Here is a 21,678-nt window from a genome sequence, read left to right as displayed (position 1 = left end):
GGCATTTTACAGATGAGGAAGTGGCTGCTCCCTGGCTGTGAGTGGGAGAACGGGCTAGGGAACTGAGTCTTTTGACCCTAAGTCCAGCCAATGGAGTTGTTGCATGGAGCCAGAAGAGGAAGACACTTTCTCGTGTGATCCTGCAGGAAGTGTGGAGCCCAGAGGGATGGGGTAGAGACAGATTTTGGGGTGAACAAACAGGAAGAATGAACCCCTAATGGGAGCTGACCATGAGGTCTGCCACTGCCCTGTGAGCAACTGTGAAGAGGTTAAATGTACGATCAGTCGTGGTGGAAGTTGGCCAACCAGCTCTAAGCACCTATGACTCTTGTGGTTCCAGAAGTTTCTTGCTTCCTTTCACAAAATTATAGATCATCCTACCCTAACGCCAAGATCGAGAATCAATGCCTCAGAGTTCCAAGTGCCTCACCATTGCAAACTTGGAGGATGGAGACCATAAATGATTCAACTACTGTTCCCAAGAATTCCCAGTGATTTGCCTATTGATTTTCTGCGTTTGGCAACAGCCTATCTGCTCTGTGGGATAGAATCTCTTCTTTTGTTTAAAAGGTGCATCAGTTTTCTAAACTCAAAAAATGCTGCTCTGGAATGCACAGCCCCTGACCCCCTTATAGCCTAAAAAAAAAGGATGTCACCATTAGTTGCTAATATTTTCCTTAAATCTACCCCCTTCTCAGCTCATATGCCTACAATTCAATGCTCCCAAGGCCAGGTGTGTATTTTTCAAATGAAATTGCAGTTAATGGTACAAAATATTTACATTTATGCCCCAAATCCAAAGAGCCACAAAACTTTATTTCTCCTTTTGTAGTTTCAATATTTAATTAGTGATGAAGCACCAGAAACCTGTAGGGAAAAAACACCCCATTATTTTTTAAGTTATAGTATATTTACAACCCATTTCCACCTGCTCCCTTTGTCTCCACCTGTCTCCGCTGTACACAGATTCGTCTCAGACATCCCCTCAGGAATACAGCTGTGTCATCACATACCGTGGCATCCTAATATTTCATACTAAGCTTTAAACCAATTAAGACTGACTACTGACTGTGCTGACTCATGGGAAGGGAAGGGGATAATGCGTCCTTCAGGTAATGAACTTCTTTGGGGACTTAACACATATTTCATTTTTTAGCACCGTTGGTTTTCCCTTGTCACATTTCTGTGGATGTGGCTTTGTTTTGCTTCACTGTGCTAGGAGGATTATGCAGGGATTAATATTTGTGAAGTAACCAAGCTTATAGTAATAATGGCAGGAATTGGACTGATACATGGTGAGATTACTGGGTCAACCTCTGAGGCCTCAGGGGTGCTCTGGATGACAGAGATCTTCGGGGTGGTGGGACCCATTTAAAGGGGCAGCCCCAACTGACTTCCAGCAGATTGTGGTACGTGGAAACCAGAATTTCCGGCTTTATGAAGTGAACCCCAAATCTAGATTTTTAAAACGTGAAATTTCCTTATTTCAAAATGGAGGCACTGTAAAATGAAACAAGCCACCCTCTGGGTGAGAGCTCTGGCTGGCTCTCAGCTGCCAGTTTGCAACCTCTGGCCTGAACCAATCTACCAGCTTTTTTTGTTTTTTTAAAGAGAGTAGACAGCAGGATAAGTGCATAGCAGCATGCATAGACTTTCTGTAGGATTTTCTCCAACTTTGCCACTTGCCCATCCTAGTCCAGTGGAGGGCTTGGGTTCCCATTCCCTGTCTGGGTCCATGTGGTGAAAACCTAAGGCAGGGGCTGGCCGGCTGGGGACAAGCAGGGTCAAAACCCTAGTGGGCATCTAGAAAGTTGGGGGGAGGTCCATGTACAAGTGACATGGGATGAAACTGATTATTTAACTAGAGAGAATGATTCTAGCCCTTCATGGTGGTTGGACCTGGAGCAATTTCTGTGTTTATTTTGGGGCAGCAGTAGATTTCTATAGAGCAGGTACCCGCAACCCACAACAGGAGGAGCAAGGCTTAGCTGTATCCCCTTTATGGAGGACACTTGTCCTAGGAGCATTCACATGCTGCATCTCACTTAATCCACACACAACGTGATGAGATGGTTATTGCCATTTTGCTGAAGATGAAATTGAAGGTCTGAGAGTTTTAGCAGTCAATAAGTGGTTGAGCTGGAACCTGAATCTGGATTATTTGATAGGAAAGCAAGTGACCCACAACCCTGAACTCAGGATAATGCACCCGTCTCCTTGCCCAGGAATATATCATGACAAATGGCAAGAAAATCATGGCTTCCACCTATTTTTTATGACCCCAAATTTTATAATGGGAATCTGACCTCACATTTACATATATTCCTGCATAGGAAGAGCTTTATTTTCTTGATTAGCAAAAAAAATGACTGCAGGAGAAGTTCAGTCTCAGCTCAAGTAATCTGTGTTGAAATAGGATGTTAACAGAAACCTCCTTTAGCCTGCAGAGCCCACTTCTGAGTCATTAACAGCCCTGAGTTTGATTGAGGCAGGTCCTAATTCTTCAACTGAGATTTCTTTGCTCAGCTAAATTCAATCCATGTTGGGGCTATTAAAAATGTCTTTTTAGTGCTTAGTCTGAAATTACCACCTTTTACAAATTTTCCCGTTACATATATAGCCTTTTGGAAAATGAGTTGCTTTTCATGGAGGTGTTGGAATGTTTGTGATTTTAACTTTATTATATAATGTGTCTTGATTAATCAGTGTCTGAGAGCCATCTAGCTCTAAGCAAGATTACAAGAAAATAAAACGGACTTTGAACCTGCCCTCTGCCTCCATAAAAGACCCTCAGAAATGGAGATGACAGGAGTGAGGGAACGGCAGTATCTGAGCCCAAGAACCTGGAAGGTTGAAGCAAGGTACTTAGTATTCATCTGGTAGTCATTGCAGTAACATCAATCTTACCAAATTCTCCTGGTATTAATGTAGATGTTCTGCATTTAATATATATTTCCAGTGGAATTTCATTGTAATTGAGCACTAAATGATGCCCACTTATGGTAAAGTGGTTCCAGAATTTTTTGTAATAAATGGATTTTAGTAGAATAGAAGATTCCAGATTCATCTCCAAGTCTATATTAGACCCTTTATGCTCTAATTGTCATTGACTATCTTTGCCATATTATTTCCAGACAGTTCATAGTTTCCCCTGCTGAACAGATGATGATTTGTGAGTGAAGTAAGACACTGACTGAACTATGTGGTGCAGTTGATTTTTTTTATTGCTCTTGTTTCACAAAATCTCTTTTAAAACCATTTGAATCATCTCTGTTTGGTGTCATTACTAACGGCTGTAGATTTATAAGGGGAACGACTTGTAGAGCAACAATGATAGCAAACATTTATTGAGTGCTTACTGTGTTCTAAACACCCTGTAAAGGTAAGTGCTTTACATTCATCATCTCATTTGGAACCTCATAACAATTCGATAGGTCTGGTTACCATTTGTATTTTAGTCAAGTAAGTTGGACATCAGAGGTTAAAGAATTTGTAGGAGGTCATAAGCTAGAAAGAGGCAGAGTTGGGATTGAATTCACATCCTCCTGGCTTCAGGCTTCAAAGTCTGTGCTTTTATGCACCAGAACAGATGGCTTGTGGAATGGAATCCCTGTGAGTAGATGGAGGAAACTATGGATTCCTGGGCCAGTGAGAAATCCCTGTGTTTCTTTATCACAAGCAGATACAGTTATTAAGATAACTCAGAAACTGTCTCTATGGTTAAGACACAGGGATGGGGGGGAGCTGATGTTTAGGGGGAGTATCTGCTTGAAAACTGGAGACACAATGATTTCATGAAGTGAATAACCAGTAAACCAAATAAATTGCACTACTGTATTTGTTTGCATGGAAGGGGTTTTACCAGACATGCAACGGTGGCTATTTAATCCCAGGTTTAGAACACGTGGCTGTTAGAGCTGAGGTTGAAAGCTCTATGGCTTGTAATCCTCACGCTGCCCAGTTGAGTGTTCTGGGAGGTCCCATGGGAAGGGGCTGTCCCAGCTCTCACACTAACAAGCAAATGACCTTGGCGAAACATCTCAACCTCTCTCATCTGCAAAAGGAAGGGATTGGGTTGAATTTAAGACTTCCAAACGTATTTAGAATCTGGTATTGTAAGTCTTTCTTCAAAAGAAAAAGAATGCAGAATTAATTCAACTATGTAGAACAGATGAGAGTAGAACCTATCTGGTTGAAATGAGCACTGTGCCTCCTTCTCCTAAGCTGGAAACTTCTCGGGCCTCCTTGTCCTGGTCCACAGCCCCTGAGATCCCATGGGCTGTCTGAAGACAAGTCTAGGAAACCTCTAGGCTAGCTGCTCCCGAAAGCTTCTGTTAACTCACACTTTCATACCCATAGAGCATGCCCAGAGAAACTGGTCTGTAATTCTGTGAGCACTGGGAATTGATCACTGATGAGTTTTCCTTGCCATGGTGTCTCCCAGGCTGATGGTTTACTTAGGGCAAGAGTATGGGACACTAAGTGATGTATTTTGGATTAACTGCGTTTTATGTTCCCACCATTTCATTTTTCTTTCTCCTCTCCTTCTGGTGCATGTAATTGGGTGTTTTACATAATTCTGCAAACCACTTCAAATAAGAATTTTTTTTTTTTTTTGAGCAAGGTGGGTTAGGAAATGAGCCAATCAATAACATCTCCCTCAAATATTTTCAGATTCCATGCACACAATGTGTCATAAACTCCTACAGATTCTGTAGCTTGGAGCTCAACTGCCACTTTCTCAGGGAAGCTGCTCTGGTGGTTCCCATCCTTACACACCTCAGCTGCCCCTGTGGTCACCCTCATTACATCTGTGATCTCCCTTGATCGCACTTAACACAATTTATGATCATGAACTTGTGTGATTACATAATTCATCAAGCTCTCCGAGGAGAGCGAACATACCCATGGCATTGGCCATTGTATCCTAAATACCAACACATTTCCTGGCATGGGGAGGATGTGCATCAAATGTTTATGCAATGAATCCATGTTGAAATTCTTTGTTTGGGGGCAGTCTAATCAGGTAGTTATTTGTTCATGGTGAAGCTCTGGAGCCAGGCTACTTGGTTCAAGTCCAGGCTCAACCAATTACTCACTGTGTGCTCCTGGATAAGTCACTTAAATCTTTTAAGGATAGGTTCCTTCATCTGTGAAATAGGAGTGATAAAAGTATCTATGCTACAGGGTTTGTGTAAGAAATAACAAGAAAACTTATGTAGAACATTTAGTTCAGTGCCTTATTTATAGTAAGCCTCCACAAATTTTAGTTTCTTAGTATTATGATATTTATTTCCCCAGCAGAATGTGTAGTCCCATATAGGAGACACAAATAAATTGATAATTACAATATAACGTGGTAAGTCGAAAAATTTGGCTCAATTTCACTGGGGTTCTGTTGAAGTCCATTGGAGGAAATGGAGAATGAAATGACTGATTAAAGAATACCAATTATTTATTTATTCATTTTATGACTAGTTCACTTATGACTAATAAATGACTAATTTATGCATTTATTCTAGTCCTGGGCTAGATATAGGAATACAGAGAAAAATATGGTCCTGTTCTTTTTTTTTCCTTATTCAATCCAATTTTATCACCCCAATCTTTTTAAAATTAATTAATTTTTTAATAGCCCAATAATTGCATTTTATTTATTTTTTGTCATTTAAATTTTATTAATGAGAAATGTTACTTACATTTTATAAAGCTTAATAACTTTTATTTTTATTTTTTTATTGAAGTATAGTTGATTTGCAATGTTGTGCTAATTATTGCTGTACTGCAAAATGACACTGTTCTTACCATTAGTGAATTTATAAGATCTGGCTTGGGACAAAAAATATTAATAAAATTAATGTTGTATAATATATAACTTAATCCCAGCAAGATTAAGACCTCAGTGTCCTTAAACTGTGAAGCAGTTATGATTTCACCCTCACTGTCCCTTCCTATAAGAATTCTGAATGAAAGCAGTGTTAAACCATAAAATAAGTGTAAGGAAGGCCAACAAAATTCTGATTTTCCCTGAGATGACTATTGTGATACTATTCTGGAATACTGTTCTCAATAACATGTCTTTGGGGCCCATGCTTTCCTAGTGACTTGCACTCATTCTGGGTGTGCCCACTGGGTACACAACACAGAGCCTGGGCATGAGTGCGTGGCTCTAGCCATGGTGAGCGTGAGTTCAAAGCACTTTGGGAATTCTGGAGCCTGCAGTGGCTCTGGTGATCAAAGCTGAAGCCTTTGCATGTCCTCTGAGTACTTGCTCACCCTGTCACCTGCCAGCTTCTCATGCACGGTTGACCCTTTCTGTGAGCCAGCAGTCTGGTTACTTCCTGAAGCATCACTCAGGCGCTCCTCTTGCTGGTTCTTTCCTTGGGCCATTTCTCTGCTCTGGGCCATCACCACACATACTGCTGAAATAGAAAATTTGTGTTTTGATAACTCTTGGGAATCCTCTCTCTCTGTCTCATGTATAATGTTATTTAAAACTTGTTTTCTTATTGGTTGGTTTGAATTTGCTTCAAGTGCATACACATACACACACTTAAATAGACAAAGGCACTTGGGAGCAGAGCCCTGTTGCTTGCTTCCTTTGTGACCTCAGCTCATTGAGATGCAGTCCACTCTGCTGGGCGTGACCAATGAATGAGGCACACTCGCCTAATGACAAGGAGTGTGTAGTCCCTTGGGATGACATGTACTCTGATCCCTGGTGAGCTCTCTGAGCAAAGTGAAGTAGCAGAAATGAGGCAGTGACACACTCTACCCTGGAGACTGGAGAAATTTCACAAGACCCCAAACGAGAAGGACCTCTTCAGTTAGAGAAGGGGTTTGTGTATCAGTGTGTGTGGAAGGGAGGGTTTTTGTGTATGTGTGTGGGCATGGGATTGCGCATGTGTGTGTGAGTGTGGGAGGGTTGTGTGTGTGTGTTGTATGTGTGAGGGAGATGGTGTGTGTAGGTGTGTGCGAAGTGGTTGGTGTGGGTTTGGGGGTTTGTTAGGAAGTTATATGTGTGTCGTGGGGCTGTAGGTATGTGTATAGGGATTGTGCTATGTATGGAGGGATTGTGGGTGTGTGTGGGAGAATCATATGCGTGTGTGATGGGTTGGGTGTGTAGCGCTGTGGGGGAGGTTGTGAGGGAGTTGTGAGTGTGTAAGGGTTGTATGTATGTGTGTATGGGGTTGCATACGGGTGTTTTGGGGGGTTTTATGTATGAGGGGCTGTGTGAGTGCGTATAGGGTTGTGGGTGTGTGGATATGAGTTGTGTGTGTGTGTGTGTGTGTGTGTGTGTGTGTGGCTGTTGGCAGACATAGGTGGATCCATTAAAGATAGAAAATACACATGGCCAGAGAATGGAGTGGTGAGAAGCACAGCTCATTGGAGGATGGTGAATTTTTAGGACAGGAAGCTGGAAAAGTTTGGGTTGGGGTGAAACTAACTCCAGATAAGGCTAGGGCCATGCTAAGGTATTTGGACTTTACCCTGTTAAGTTACAAAGCCACACAGACAGACAATAGGTCCTCAGTCAACCATTACTGAATGATTGCAGGAGACAAATGAATCCCTAGAGACTTCATAGGAGGCTGCCATCACCACTTAAGGCTCCACGATGGGGAAAAGCAGTTCTTTATTGTTAACGCCAACACCTCAGATAATATACTTTTTAATCTCTGTTCGTAATGGTCATGTAGATAAATTCCATAAATCAAGTCTCAGCAGTAAAAAGGTTAATAAGTTTACGCTGTATAATTGAAAGCCATATTGGTGATTAAGAGGATTTTATATATCAGTTTTCTGGGTCACCAACTAATTATTTTCAATGGCTGGCAATAAAACACAGCACCATGGCTGGCTAGGCACTGCAAACTGTCAGATGTTAAATTGTGTAGAAAGGACTACAGCAGGTTACCTTAGGCTGGCTGGTCCTTCCCTTGGGAGGTGATGCCATTAAAATCTCTGTTGTTTGTGTTATGCCAAACCTACATGATGCTTTGGTGTCCTCTTCTACCCAAAATAGGAAGCTAGACAATCCCCCAAATGTAAAGGACATGGTAAGCTCCTGGGCCCCAGGGTAGCTGTATCATTCATGTTTAATGCACACACTACTAGTAATACTAAGCAGTTTCTCTTACAGCAAGATGATACTTGGCCATCCTTGCTCAGAATGGAGGATTCAAAGAGGAAAGGAAAAGTGTGTGACATGGAGCAGATTCACATTTATTGATCCCCTAAAATGTTCCTGGAGCAGTACTTTGTGATTTATATCTGCTAGAGGTCACTGTGGTGTGCATTATCTACCCAAGGTTAGCAACATGAAAACTGAGGTTTAGAAAATGTGGATGAATTGCCCAAGGTCACAGTTTTTAAGTGGTATGGCCAGCGTTCAGGCTTGGGTCTATCTGACCCCACACTGAAGCGATTCCACTATTGAGTTATACATTTTTTACTTCTGGATTTGTGGAGGACCATCTGAAGGCACAAGAGCAAAAAAAGATAACAGGTTGGCCTGGTCCTGAATTTGATTTGGGCTATTGGAGGTTTGTGTCATTAGAGGGTGGTGGAAACATGGTTGTTGCATTGCATAAAACACACATTGTGTTTTAGGGAAACAGTGCCCCTCAGCAGAGTGCAAGGCAGCAGTATGTGCTGAGACAGTCTGTGTCCCCATTTTGGAGGCTGCAAAGAGGTGGATGGAAATGAGACTGGGAGAAGCAGTGGGGGAGGGGCATTGGTTTCAACTCCTGGTTTTATTCCTTAGGAAGGAGCCCAATGTATCACTTAACCAAAGTGCCATCACCTCCAGAGTTTGTTCAAAAGAAATACGTTTACAGCTTTTGTTTATATAATTAAAGAAGCATAATTATTGTATATGTAAGTATGAATTCATGGGCTTAAACACAGAAAAATTGTTAGATACAGTGGTCAATGTCTTTCACACTTGAATGTATCTGATCTTGCTGCATTAAGAGGGGGAGAAATTAAGGTTGGAAACCTTGTAGTTGAAGTCTTTCTGTTTCTCTAGTTTTTTGTTAGGTTCTGGTGTTATCTTGCAAAATAGGCAGTGTGGGATTGTGAGTGTGGGATGTGTGTGTGTGTGTGTGTGTGTGTGTGTGTGTGTGTGGAGAGGGGTGAGAAAGATTTGTAAGATCATTCTATTGGGGCTCTACAAGGTCTGCTAATACAGATTAATCAGAAAGTTTGAATTATTCAGTTACTTTCTTCAAAGGCAAATGATTTGCAGATGAAATAAAAGAATGAAAATTGGAAGGTGGATGCCATTATCTTGGCCACAGAGTTTAGTCATTTAAAGATCAGCCAAAAGCATCCAAGATTGTGATGACTGATTTAAAAAAAATGTAGTTGACAGATATGGTAATTAAACCACCAAATAAAGGAGACAATCTTAAGATGGCACCAAGACTGGACATTCCTGGAACTCTCCGTGGGTTTGGTAATTCAATCCAAGTGCTTTCTCTTCCTTGGCATCCAGTCCCAGGAAAGGCTGGACCTATCAGTAACTGCCTATTCTCATCTGCCATCGGGCAGTGTGTGACACACAGAGCAGCCTCAGGTCCTTCCTAGAGGAAGAAGGAGCGGTGATTAACCCAATAACCCAAGGGGAAGACTCAGAAACGTGCACAGAGAGAAGGCGAATGACTCTCCTTCAGGTCCGAGTAGAGAGATTCACCCCACAGGGAAAATCTGGGCTTCTCACGTCAGAAACATCCTTCCTCACATCCCTTGTGACAAGAGGTTCCAAAGATGACAGCTCCCTTAGCGGCTGGGCCATGTTTTAGAAAGAAATATTGGGGTAGGGTGAGGAGTGGGAGGTAAGAGCGGGAGCAGGAAGAAGTGTGAGGAGAAGATTAGAAAAGGAAGAGAGAAAAGAGGAGAGAACGGCAAATGTAGTACTTTCATGAATATGAGAACAAATGGGCACAAGTGACATTTCTCTCTCATGGGAAGCACACTTTGAATAAAAGCAAGCAACATCATCCATAATCTTTCCTCCTGATATGCCTTAACAATCAGTGTGCATGAGGGCAAGTGGGACTTATGCCGGGATTGTGGGTGAGAGCCTTAGTCAAGAGGAAAGGCTTGTCTGGGCTCCATGAGCACAGAGCTGGGTGTCCAGGGGTGGCTGCAGGTGAAGGAAGCCAACATTGGAATCCACCATCAGGGGTCTCCTAGGTGGACTGCTTCTTACAGGGGAAATCCATCTAGGTCATGGGCATATCCATCACAGATGGCTAGTTTTCACCCTAATAGGGAGCTGGTAGAGAAAGGAAGGTGAGAGGATGCACAAGGGTTTTACTCATCCCTGGAAAGGCTATAAAAATGGTGTGCCTTTGCTCTGGCCCATTCTCTCCCTCCAGGGGCCAGAGCTTTCCCTGACAGGTTTTCCTGTCTTTATTCTCTTCCTAATCAAAAGTTTTATGCCTTGTGCTCACTCTCAGCTCATCTGATGAACACAACCAGTCTGGCATGAAAATACCTACTAATGGGTTCCTCTGTTATTATCAAGTAATGGATGAAGATTGCAAAGAGCCTATTGGGAAACAATACCGTGATCCAGGGACAGGCTTGGAGGGAGGAATTTCAAACACCACTGTAGGGATTAGCAGGAGGTGAGTGAGGCACTCTCTGTGGGCACAAAATTGAAGGGGGAGTAAAAAAAAAAACCTCAAAGAGGAAGCCAAAGAATATTTTATGACAGTAGTTTAATAAATAAAAATTAATGCAAAATTCATAGTGAAGAAAATGTCAAAGTTGTAAATACAGAACCCATGGGCGCGATTAGGGTGAGGCAGGGAGGCTTGCACTCTCAGGGTCATGCAAGTCTGGGGTTGGATCTGGTCTTCATTTAAAATGTTTTGTTCATGTGGCTGGTGAAGCCACGATGGGCCAGTGGCTCCGTCTCTACTTGTAGCCCCACACTGTTCTGCAACCCAGCTAGGATTCTCTTTCTGTATTCATATTATCCCTTTGCAATAAATTCCCTTTTACTTAAGCTGGGTTGAGTGGTGTTCTGCTTCCAGCAACCAATAATCCCTAAGACAGAAATAAACCTTCATTTCTTTCCCTTCCAACTTCAGAGTCCTATCAGAGAATTCTTTCTTCTAGATTCAGGTTTCCCATTTCAAATTGTAAAGAGAAATTTTATCACAGTGGTAAAAGATTTCTTTTTTAAATATATTACCTCTAATCCCATAAATCTAATACAGCGGTTTCATTTTTACATGTTCCCTTATAAGACCTGATCATAGCTTTACCTAGTCATAATCATAGTGAACATATATCTTTGTATTCTGTTCTTTCTGGTGAACTCTGTATACCAAAGATTTTCCATGTTGTTACAAAAGCCATTTCCATTCAATGGCTCTAAGTCATTCTACTGAGTTTTATGTTCTGTATTTTACTTATTAAATGTCTCATTATTTGACTTATAAACTGTCTCAACTTTTTCCATATAATAGATAATGTTAAAATGAATATGTTCATTTCCATGGGCTTTGTTTCTTTAGTTATTTCTTAAAATTATCATCCCAGAAGTCTGATTCTGAGTCAAAGTTCCTTGTCATGCTTCTTAATTTATAACTTGTATTGCCATATAATTTTTAAGAGCACTTAGAACTGACAATGAAAACAACAGAATTTGAACCAAAAGAAATCAACACATAAGCTACCTCATTTCAAACTTAAGTGGGAATGGGGGAAGTATTCATCTTTAAAATTTGATTTATGATATTTTTCATTTTTTAAAATTGAGCCTCGGCCATTGAGGTTGAGGCTGCTGCTGCTATCTTACAGAAGAACAGGTGGTGCAGGCCATTGCTACACACCTCAAAGGCTGCACAGCTGCAAAAGCCAACTCCAAGGCCAGTGACTGTTTCTTTTTAGGACAAAGAATGTCTTCAGGGGAGGAGAGAAGATGGCGGAAGAGTAAGACGCGGAGATCACCTTCCTTCCCACAGATACAGTAGAAATACATCTACACGTGGAACTGCTCCTACAGAACACCCACTGAATGCTGGCAGAAAACGTCAGACCTCCCAAAAGGCAAGAAACTCCCCCCGTACTTGGGTAGGGCAAAAGAAAAAAGAAATAACAGAGACAAAAGAATAGGGACGGCACCTGCACCAGTGGGAGGGAGCTGTGAAGGAGGAAAGATTTCCACGCACTAGGAGCCCCTTCGCGGGCAGAGACTGCGGGTGGCAGAGGGGGGAAGCTTCAGAGCCACGGAGGAGAGCGCAGCCACAGGGGTGCGGAGGGCAAAGCGGAGAGATTCCCGCACTTCCCGCACGGAGGCTCAGCGCTGACCAGCACTCACCAGCCCGAGAGGCTTGTCTGCTCAGCCGCCGGGGCGGGCGGGGCTGGGAGCTGAGGCTCGGGCTTCGGTCGCAGGGAGAGGACTGGGGTTGGCGGCGTGAACACAGCCTGAAGGGGTTAGTGCACCACAGCTAGCCGGGAGGGAGTCCCGGAAAAAGTCTGCAGCTGCCGAAGAGGCAAGAGACTTTTTCTTCCCTGTTTCCTGGTGCGCGAGGAGAGGGGATTCAGAGCGCCGCCTAAACGAACTTCAGAGACGGGCGCGAGCCGCAGCTAACAGCGCGGATCCCGTAGCAACAGGGGCGCAGAGGGAAAAACGGAGAGACTCCCGCACAGAGGCTCGGCGCCGAGCAGCGCTCACCAGCCCGAGAGGCTTGTCTGCTCCCCCGCCGGGGCGGGCGGGGCTGGGAGCGGAGGCTCGGGCTTCCATCGGATCGCAGGGAGAGGACTGGGGTTGGCGGCGTGAACACAGCCTGAAGGGGTTAGCGCACCACAGCTGGCTGGGAGGGAGACCGGGAAAAAGTCTGCAGCTGCCGAAGAGGCAAGAGACTTTTTCTTGCCTCTTTGTTTCGCGGCGCGCAAGGAGAGGGGATTCAGAGCGCCGCCTAAACGAACTCCAGAAACTGGCGCGAGCCGCGGCTCTCAGCGCGGACCCCAGAGACGGGCGTGAGACGCTGGGGCTGCTGCTGCCGCCTCCAAGAAGCCTGTGTGCGAGCACAGGTCACTCTCCACACCGCCCCTCCCGGGAGCCCGTGCAGCCCGCCACTGCCAGGGTCCCGTGATCCAGGGACAACATCCCCCGGGAGAACGCACTGCGCGCCTCAGGCTGCTGCAACGTCACGCCGGCCTCTGACGCCGCAGGCTCGCCCCGCCTCCTCTGTACCCCTCCCTCCCCGCGGCCTGGGTGAGCCAGAGCCCCCGAAGCAGCTGCTCCTTTAACCCCGTCCTGTCTGGGCGGGGAACAGACGCCCTCAGGCGACCTACACGCAGAGGCGGGTCCAAATCCAAAGCTGATCCCCAGGAGCTGTGCGAACAGAGAAGAGGAGGGGAAATCTGTCCAAGCAGCCTCAGAAGAAGCGGATTAAAACTCCACAAACAACTTGATGTGCCTGCATCTGTTGAATACCTGAATAGACAACGAATCATCCCAAATTCAGGAGGTGGACTTTGGGAGCAGGATATATTAATTTTTCCCCTTTTCCTTTTTTTTTTGTGAGTGTATATGTATATGCTTCTGGGGGAGATTTTGTCTGTATAGCTTTGCTTTACAATAGCTTTATTTTACTTCACTATATTATAGCTTCTTTCTTTCTTTTCTTTTCTTTCTTTCTTTCTTTCTTTCTTTCTTTCCTTCCTTCCTTCCTTCCTTCCTTCCTTCCTTTCTTTCTATTTTTTCTCCCTTTTACTCTGAGCCGTGTGGACGAAAGGCTCTTGGTGCTTCAGCCAGGCATCAGGGCCGTACCTCGGAGGTGGGAGAGCCAACTTCAGGACACTGGTCCACAAGAGACCTCCCAGCTCCACGTAATACCAAACGGCAAAAATCTCTCAGAGATCTCCATCTCAACATCAAGACCCAGCATTACTCAATGACCAGCAAGCTACAGTGCTGAACACCCTATGCCAAACAACTAGCAAGACAGGAACACAGCCTCATCCATTAGCAGAGAGGCTGCCTAAAATCATAATAAGGCCACAGACACCCCAAAATACACCACCAGATGTGGACGTGCCCACCAGAAAGACAAGATCCAGCCTCATCCACCAGAGCTCAGGCACTAGTTCCCTCCACCAGGAAGCCTACACAACCCACTGAACCAACCTTAGCCACTGGGGACAGATACCAAAAACAACGGGAACTACAAACCTGCAACCTGTGATAAGGAGACCCCAAACACAGTAAGATAAGCAAAATGAGACGACAGAAAAACACACAGCAGATGAAGGAGCAGGGTCAAAACACACTAGACTTAACAAATGAAGAGGAAATAGGTAGTCTACCTGAAAAAGAATTCAGAATAATGATAGTAAGGATGATCCAAAATCTTGGAAATAGAATAGACAAAATGCAAGAAGCATTTAACAAGGACGTAGAAGAACTAAAGAGGAATCAAGCAATGATGAAAAACACAATAAATGAAATTAAAAATACTCTAGATGGGATCAATAGCAGAATAACTGAGGCAGAAGAAAGGATAAGTGACCTGGAAGATAAAATGGTGGAAATAACTACTGCAGAGCAGGATAAAGAAAAAAGAATGAAAAGAACTGAGGACAGTCTCAGAGACCTCTGGGACAGCATTAAACGCACCAACATTCGAATGATAGGGGTCCCAGAAGAAGAAGAGAAAAAGAAAGGGACTGAGAAAATATTTGAAGAGATTATAGTTGAAAACTTCCCTAATATGGGAAAGGAAATAGTTAATCAAGTCCTGGAAGCACAGAGAGTCCCATACAGGATAAACCCAAGGAGAAACACGCCAAGACACATATTAATCAAACTGTCAAAAATTAAATATAAGGAAAACATATTAAAGGCAGCAAGGGAAAAAAAACAAATAACACACAAGGGAATCCCCATAAGGTTAACATCTGATCTTTCAGCAGAAACTCTGCAAGCCAGAAGGGAGTGGCAGGATATACTTAAAGTGATGAAGGAGAAGAACCTACAACCAAGATTACTCTACCCAGCAAGGATCTCATTCAAATGTGATGGAGAAATTAAAACCTTTACAGACAAGCAAAAGCTGAGAGAGTTCAGCACTACCAAACCAGCTTTACAAAAAATGCTACAGGAACTTCTCTAGGCAAGAAACACAAGAGAAGGAAAACACCTACAATAACAAACCCAAAACATTTAAGAAAATGGGAATAGGAACATACATATCGATAATTACCTTGAATGTAAATGGATTAAATGCTCCCACCAAAAGACACAGGCTGGCTGAATGGATACAAAAACAAGACCCATATATATGCTGTCTACAAGAGACCCACTTCAGACCTAGAGACACATACAGACTGAAAGTGAGGGGATGGAAAAAGATATTCCATGCAAATGGAAATCAAAAGAAAGCTGGAGTAGCAATTCTCATATCAGACAAAATAGACTTTAAAATAAAGACCATTACAAGAGACAAAGAAGGACACTATATAATGATCAAGGGATCGATCCAAGAGGAAGGTATAACAATTGTAAATATTTATGCACCCAACATAGGAGCACCTCAATACATAAGGCAAGTACTAACAGCCATAAAAGGGGAAATCGACAGCAACACAATCATAGTAGGGGACTTTAACACCCCACTTTCACCAATGGACAGATCATCCAAAATGAAAATAAATAAGGAAACACAAGCTTTAAATGATACATTAAACAAGATGGACTTAATTGATATTTATAGGACATTCCACCCAAAAACAACAGAATACACATTTTTCTCAAGTGCTCATGGAACATTCTCCAGGATAGATCATATCTTGGGTCACAAATCAAACCTTGGTAAATTTAAGAAAATTGAAATCGTATCAAGTATCTTTTCCGACCACAACGCTATGAGACTAGATATCAATTACAGGAAAAGATCTGTAAAAAATACAAACACATGGAGGCTACACAATACATTACTTAATAATGAAGTGATTACTGAAGAAATCAAAGGGGAAATCAAAAAATACCTAGAAATAAATGACAATGGAGATACGACGACCCAAAACCTATGGGACGCAGCAAAAGCAGTGCTAAGAGGGAAGTTTATAGCAATACAAGCCTACCTCAAGAAACAGGAAACATCTCGAATAAACAACCTAACCTTGCACCTAAAGCAATTAGAGAAAGAAGAACAAAAAAACCCCAAAGCCAGCAGAAGGAAAGAAATTATAAAGATCAGGTCAGAAATAAATGAAAAAGAAATGAAGGAAACAAAAGCAAAAATCAATAAAACTAAAAGCTGGTTCTTTGAGAAGATAAACAAAATTGATAAACCATTAGCCAGACTCATCAAGAGAAAAAGGGAGAAGACTCAGATCAATAGAATTAGAAATGAAAAAGGAGAAATAACCACTGACACTGCAGAAACACAAAAGATCATGAGAGATTACTACAAGCAACTCTATGCCAATAAAATGGACAACCTGGAAGAAATGGACAGATTCTTAGAAATGCACAAACTGCCGAGACTGAACCAGGAAGAAATAGAAAATATGAACAGACCAATCACAAGCACTGAAATTGAAACTGTGATTAAAAACCTTCCAACAAACAAAAGCCCAGGACCAGATGGCTTCACAGGTGAATTCTATCAAACATTTAGAGAAGAGCTAACACCTATCCTTCTCAAACTCTTCCAAAATATTGCAGAGGGAGGAACACTCCCAAACTCATTCTACGAGGCCACCATCACCCTGATACCAAAACCAGACAAAGATGTCACAAAGAAAGAAAACTACAGGCCAATATCACTGATGAACATAGATGCAAAAATCCTCAACAAAATACTCGCAAACAGAATCCAACAGCACATTAAAAGGATCATACACCATGATCAAGTGGGGTTTATCCCAGGAATGCAAGGATTCTTCAATATACGCAAATCAATCAATGTGATACACCATATTAACAAATTGAAGGAGAAAAACCATATGATCATCTCAATAGATGCAGAGAAAGCTTTCGACAAAATTCAACACCCATTTATGATAAAAGCCCTGCAGAAAGTAGGCATAGAGGGAACTTTCCTCAACATAATAAAGGCCATATATGACAAACCCACAGCCAACATTGTCCTCAATGGTGAAAAACTGAAACCATTTCCACTAAGATCAGGAACAAGACAAGGTTGCCCACTCTCACCACTATTATTCAACATAGTTTTGGAAGTGTTAGCCACAGCAATCAGAGAAGACAAAGAAATAAAAGGAATCCAAATCGGAAAAGAAGAAGTAAAGCTGTCACTATTTGCAGATGACATGATACTATACATAGAGAATCCTAAAGAGGCTACCAGAAAACTCCTAGAGCTAATCAATGAATTTGGTAAAGTAGCAGGATACAAAATTAATGCACAGAAATCTCTTGCATTTCTATACACTAATGACAAAAAATCTGAAAGTGAAATTAAGAAAACACTCCCGTTTACCATTGCAACAAAAAGAATAAGATATCTAGGAATAAACCTACCTAAGGAGACAAAAGACCTGTATGCAGAAAATTATAAGACACTGATGAAAGAAATTAAAGATGATACAAATAGATGGAGAGATATACCATGTTCCTGGATTGGAAGAATCAACATTGTGAAAATGACTCTACTACCCAAAGCAATCTACAGATTCAATGCAATCCCTATCAAACTACCACTGGCATTTTTCACAGAACTAGAACAAAAAATTTCACAATTTGTATGGAAACACAAAAGACCCCGAATAGCCAAAGCAATCTTGAGAACGAAAAATGGAGCTGGGGGAATCAGGCTCCCTGACTTCAGACTATACTACAAAGCTTCAGTAATCAAGACAGTTTGGTACTGGCACAAAAACAGAAATATAGATCAATGGAACAGGATAGAAAGCCCAGAGATAAACCCACACACATATGGTCACCTTATCTTTGATAAAGGAGGCAAGCATATACAGTGGAGAAAAGACAGCCTCTTCAATAAGTGGTGCTGGGAAAATTGGACAGGTACATGTAAAAGTATGAAATTAGAACACTCCCTGACACCATGCACAAAAATAAACTCCAAATGGATTAAAGACCTAAGTGTAAGGCCAGACACTATCAAACTCTTAGAGGAAAACATAGGCAGAACACTCTATGACATACATCACAGCAAGATTCTTTTTGACCCAGCTCCCAGAGAAATGGAAATAAGAACACAAGTAAACAAATGGGACTTAATGAAACTTAAAAGCTTTTGCACAGCAAAGGAAACCATAAACAAGACCAAAAGACAACCCTTAGAATGGGAGAAAATATTTGCAAATGAAGCAACTGACAAAGGATTAATCTCCAAGATTTACAAGCAGCTCATGCAGCTCAATAACAAAAAAACGAACAACCCAATCCAAAAATGGGCAGAAGACCTAAATAGACATTTCTCCAAAGAAGATATACAGATGGCCTACAGACACATGAAAGAATGCTCAACATCATTAATCATTAGAGAAATGCAAATCAAAACTACAATGAGATATCATCTCACACCAGTCAGAATGGCCATCATCAAAAAATCTAGAAACAATAAATGCTGGAGAGGGTGTGGAGGAAAGGGAACACTCTTGCACTGTTGGTGGGAATGTAAATTGATACAGCCACTATGGAGAACAGTATGGAGGTTCCTTAAAAAACTACAAATAGAACTACCATACGACCCAGCAATCCCACTACTGGGCATATACCCTGAGAAAACCATAGGTCAAAAAGTGTCATGTACCACAATGTTCATTGCAGCTCTATTTACAATAGCCAGGACCTGGAAGCAACCTAAATGTCCATCGACAGATGAATGGATAAAGAAGATGTGGCACATATATACAATGGAATATTACTCAGCCATAAAAAGAAATGAAATGGAGGTATTTGTAATGAGGTGGATGGAGTTAGAGTCTGTCATACAGAGTGAAGTAAGTCAGAAAGAGAAAAACAAATACAGTATGCTAACACATATATACGGAATCTAAGGAAACAAAAAAAAAAAAAAAAAAAAAAAAGGCCATGAAGAACCTAGTGGCAAGACGGGAATAAAGACACAGACCTACTAGAGAATGGACTTGAGGATATGGGGAGGGGGTGGGGTGAGATGTGACAGGGTAAGAGAGTGTCATGAACATATATACACTACCAAATGTAAAATAGATAGCTAGTGGGAAGCAGCCGCATAGCACAGGGAGATCAGCTCGGTGCTTTGTGACCACCTAGAGGGGTGGGATGGGGAGGGTGGGAGGGAGGGAGATGCAAGAGGGAAGAGAAATGGGAACATATTGTATATGTATAACTGATTCACTTTGTTATAAAGCAGAAGCTAACACACTATTGTAAGGCAATTATACTTCAATAAAGATGTTAAAAAAAAAAAAATTGAGCCTCAGTTTATATATATATATATATATATATATATATATATATATATATATATATATATATATATATATATTCTCCTTTTACTTGCAGTAGAGACTTATGGCTGTGACAACTACTTTGTCTTTCTTCAGTTTATTTTGTGAACCAGAGGAGCAATCATATTTTATGGTTTCTCTACCAAGAAAATATATTTGGCACCTCTGATGATAACCAAATAGTCATAGAAGTTGCAAATTTAAATTGGAACTCTAATACACATAGCAGATATCTGATGCCAAAACATTTATTAAAAAAAAATAGCAATAATAATGTCATGCTTCTAAGAAAAAATCAAAATCTTTTGTTTCAATTGTGGGCATATGCAGCAATACACAGTATCCCCTCTACTACTCAGGAATTGAATATATGCAAATGAAAATCCATACTTCACATTTCTGTGCTTTATTTTCAACAAGGCGTTTAAGGCCATCTTTAAACAAACAAAGACAAAAGGAGGACCCGAGTTCCCCAAAGGCTTCATTTTCCCAAATTGAGTCAATGATTGAACTAGTGATTAAGTAAATATTCCTTATACATGGGTCATTGTCTCTCTATAAAAGAATTCTATAAACATTTTCCCTGAAACCAACATCTTGAAACATTAAACTCGTTCTCAAACTAGATAAATAAAATGGAGGTAGAAAGCCAAAACGTGACTATTGAGAGGGCAGCATTTTAAAAGCAAATCTGGTTCTAGCTACATCCATTAGCAGAAATACTTTCATCAGCCACAGAACTAAGTCAATAGCTTTAAAGTCCAAATTGCCTTTCAAAAGAGGGATTTTCTGGGGTAGACGGGGAAACAGGAAACAAAGGATAGGAAGAAACTTGAGAGCAAGTTTCAAGGAGGTAGGATGAACTAGGGAAAGTCTAACTCCTAAAATAGGGGCCACTGGAGATAACAAGTGTCTTGAGATTAGCCTGTAAAATAACCCCTTTGTCTTGTTTAGAAGAATCGAAGACACCACAGATGCCCAAAGTCCAATAGCTAGATGATTCCAGCACCAAGGCCACACTTTAGCTTTTTGTAATTCTGTGCACCCTCACTTCCTTTTCCTAGCATGTCACTGACAATGATGTTCTTCCTGGTGGCCCACCTCCATTCCTGTCCCTTTTCCTCCTGAATTACCCAAGTCTCTACTCTGGAAACCAGCTGGGGGGTGGTCCCCATTCCAGGCAGTGTCATGATCTATGGGCTACGACTAATGAGCAACACTGTAAGGTCTGTCCCCAAATTCTCTTCCTCTGTCCTATCAGGCTGGGACACCCACCACCATTCACCAACTCAGTCTTTGTTTCTCTTAGTTCAAGTCCTCCAGAATATATTTAACAGGCTCCATCCTGCCTATGGATTCATTCTCTTTAGATTAGGATTGTGTCCTGCCCTTCCAAAGGGGCTGAAAAGCAATTCTAAAGGAAGGGCAGATGTTTGGACAGGTAGCCTAATACTATGTCTCTTCCAATTGAGCACCTTTTTGGGGGTCCAGTTTTTTGATACATACAAGGTTCTGGAAGGAAACAATTCAGTCAGAATTGTTTCAAAAAAAACAATTGTTGAAGAAGAAACAACTGTTTCAACTTTCAAGAAAGAACTCCCTGCAGAGGTATGGACAGTGTTAACAGACCAAATAAGAGGTGTTGAGGCATCCAGAGAGTGGTCATAGTGGGGAGATGTCACCACTGAGGCTGAAGTGGAAGATGAGGGAAAGAGCGTTATAGAGCCTGGTAATAGACAGAGCCCTGGAGGAAGGACCACTTCCCAGGAAGCTGCAGCTATGGAAGATGCTGATGGTTCTTGAGATGTTGCACTGAAGCAAGGAGGGCAAGAGGAAGAAATACTCCTGCCTGTCTCTCTTGCTATCCTCACTTTCCTGCTGGCCTCCCATTGGCCAAACCCACAGGGAAGTCAGCCAGCAAAGGAGTCAGGGATGTGTCTTGTCAGGGTCAGCCTCCTGGGGCACAGAGCAGAACAGAGCAGAGAATGGATTTGGGGAATAAAAGAAAAAAAAAAATTACCAACTCTTTTTCTATGTCTTCTCATATAATAGTCAAAACAGTCATATTGTGTGGTTGAGGAAACTGAGGTACCTTGACAAGGTACACTGAATCTTTTCTGAAATAAAATATCCATCAATAAACTTGTTCATGGTCACAGAGCTAGTGTGTTACTGGGATGTGAGCACGTCTGTTTGACCCCAAAATAATAACAGTATCTGACACCA

This window comes from Balaenoptera ricei, chromosome 2 (genome assembly GCF_028023285.1).
Source record: "Balaenoptera ricei isolate mBalRic1 chromosome 2, mBalRic1.hap2, whole genome shotgun sequence".
In the NCBI taxonomy this organism is placed as follows: Eukaryota; Metazoa; Chordata; class Mammalia; order Artiodactyla; family Balaenopteridae; genus Balaenoptera; species Balaenoptera ricei.
Note: the sequence above shows the minus strand (reverse complement) of the source record.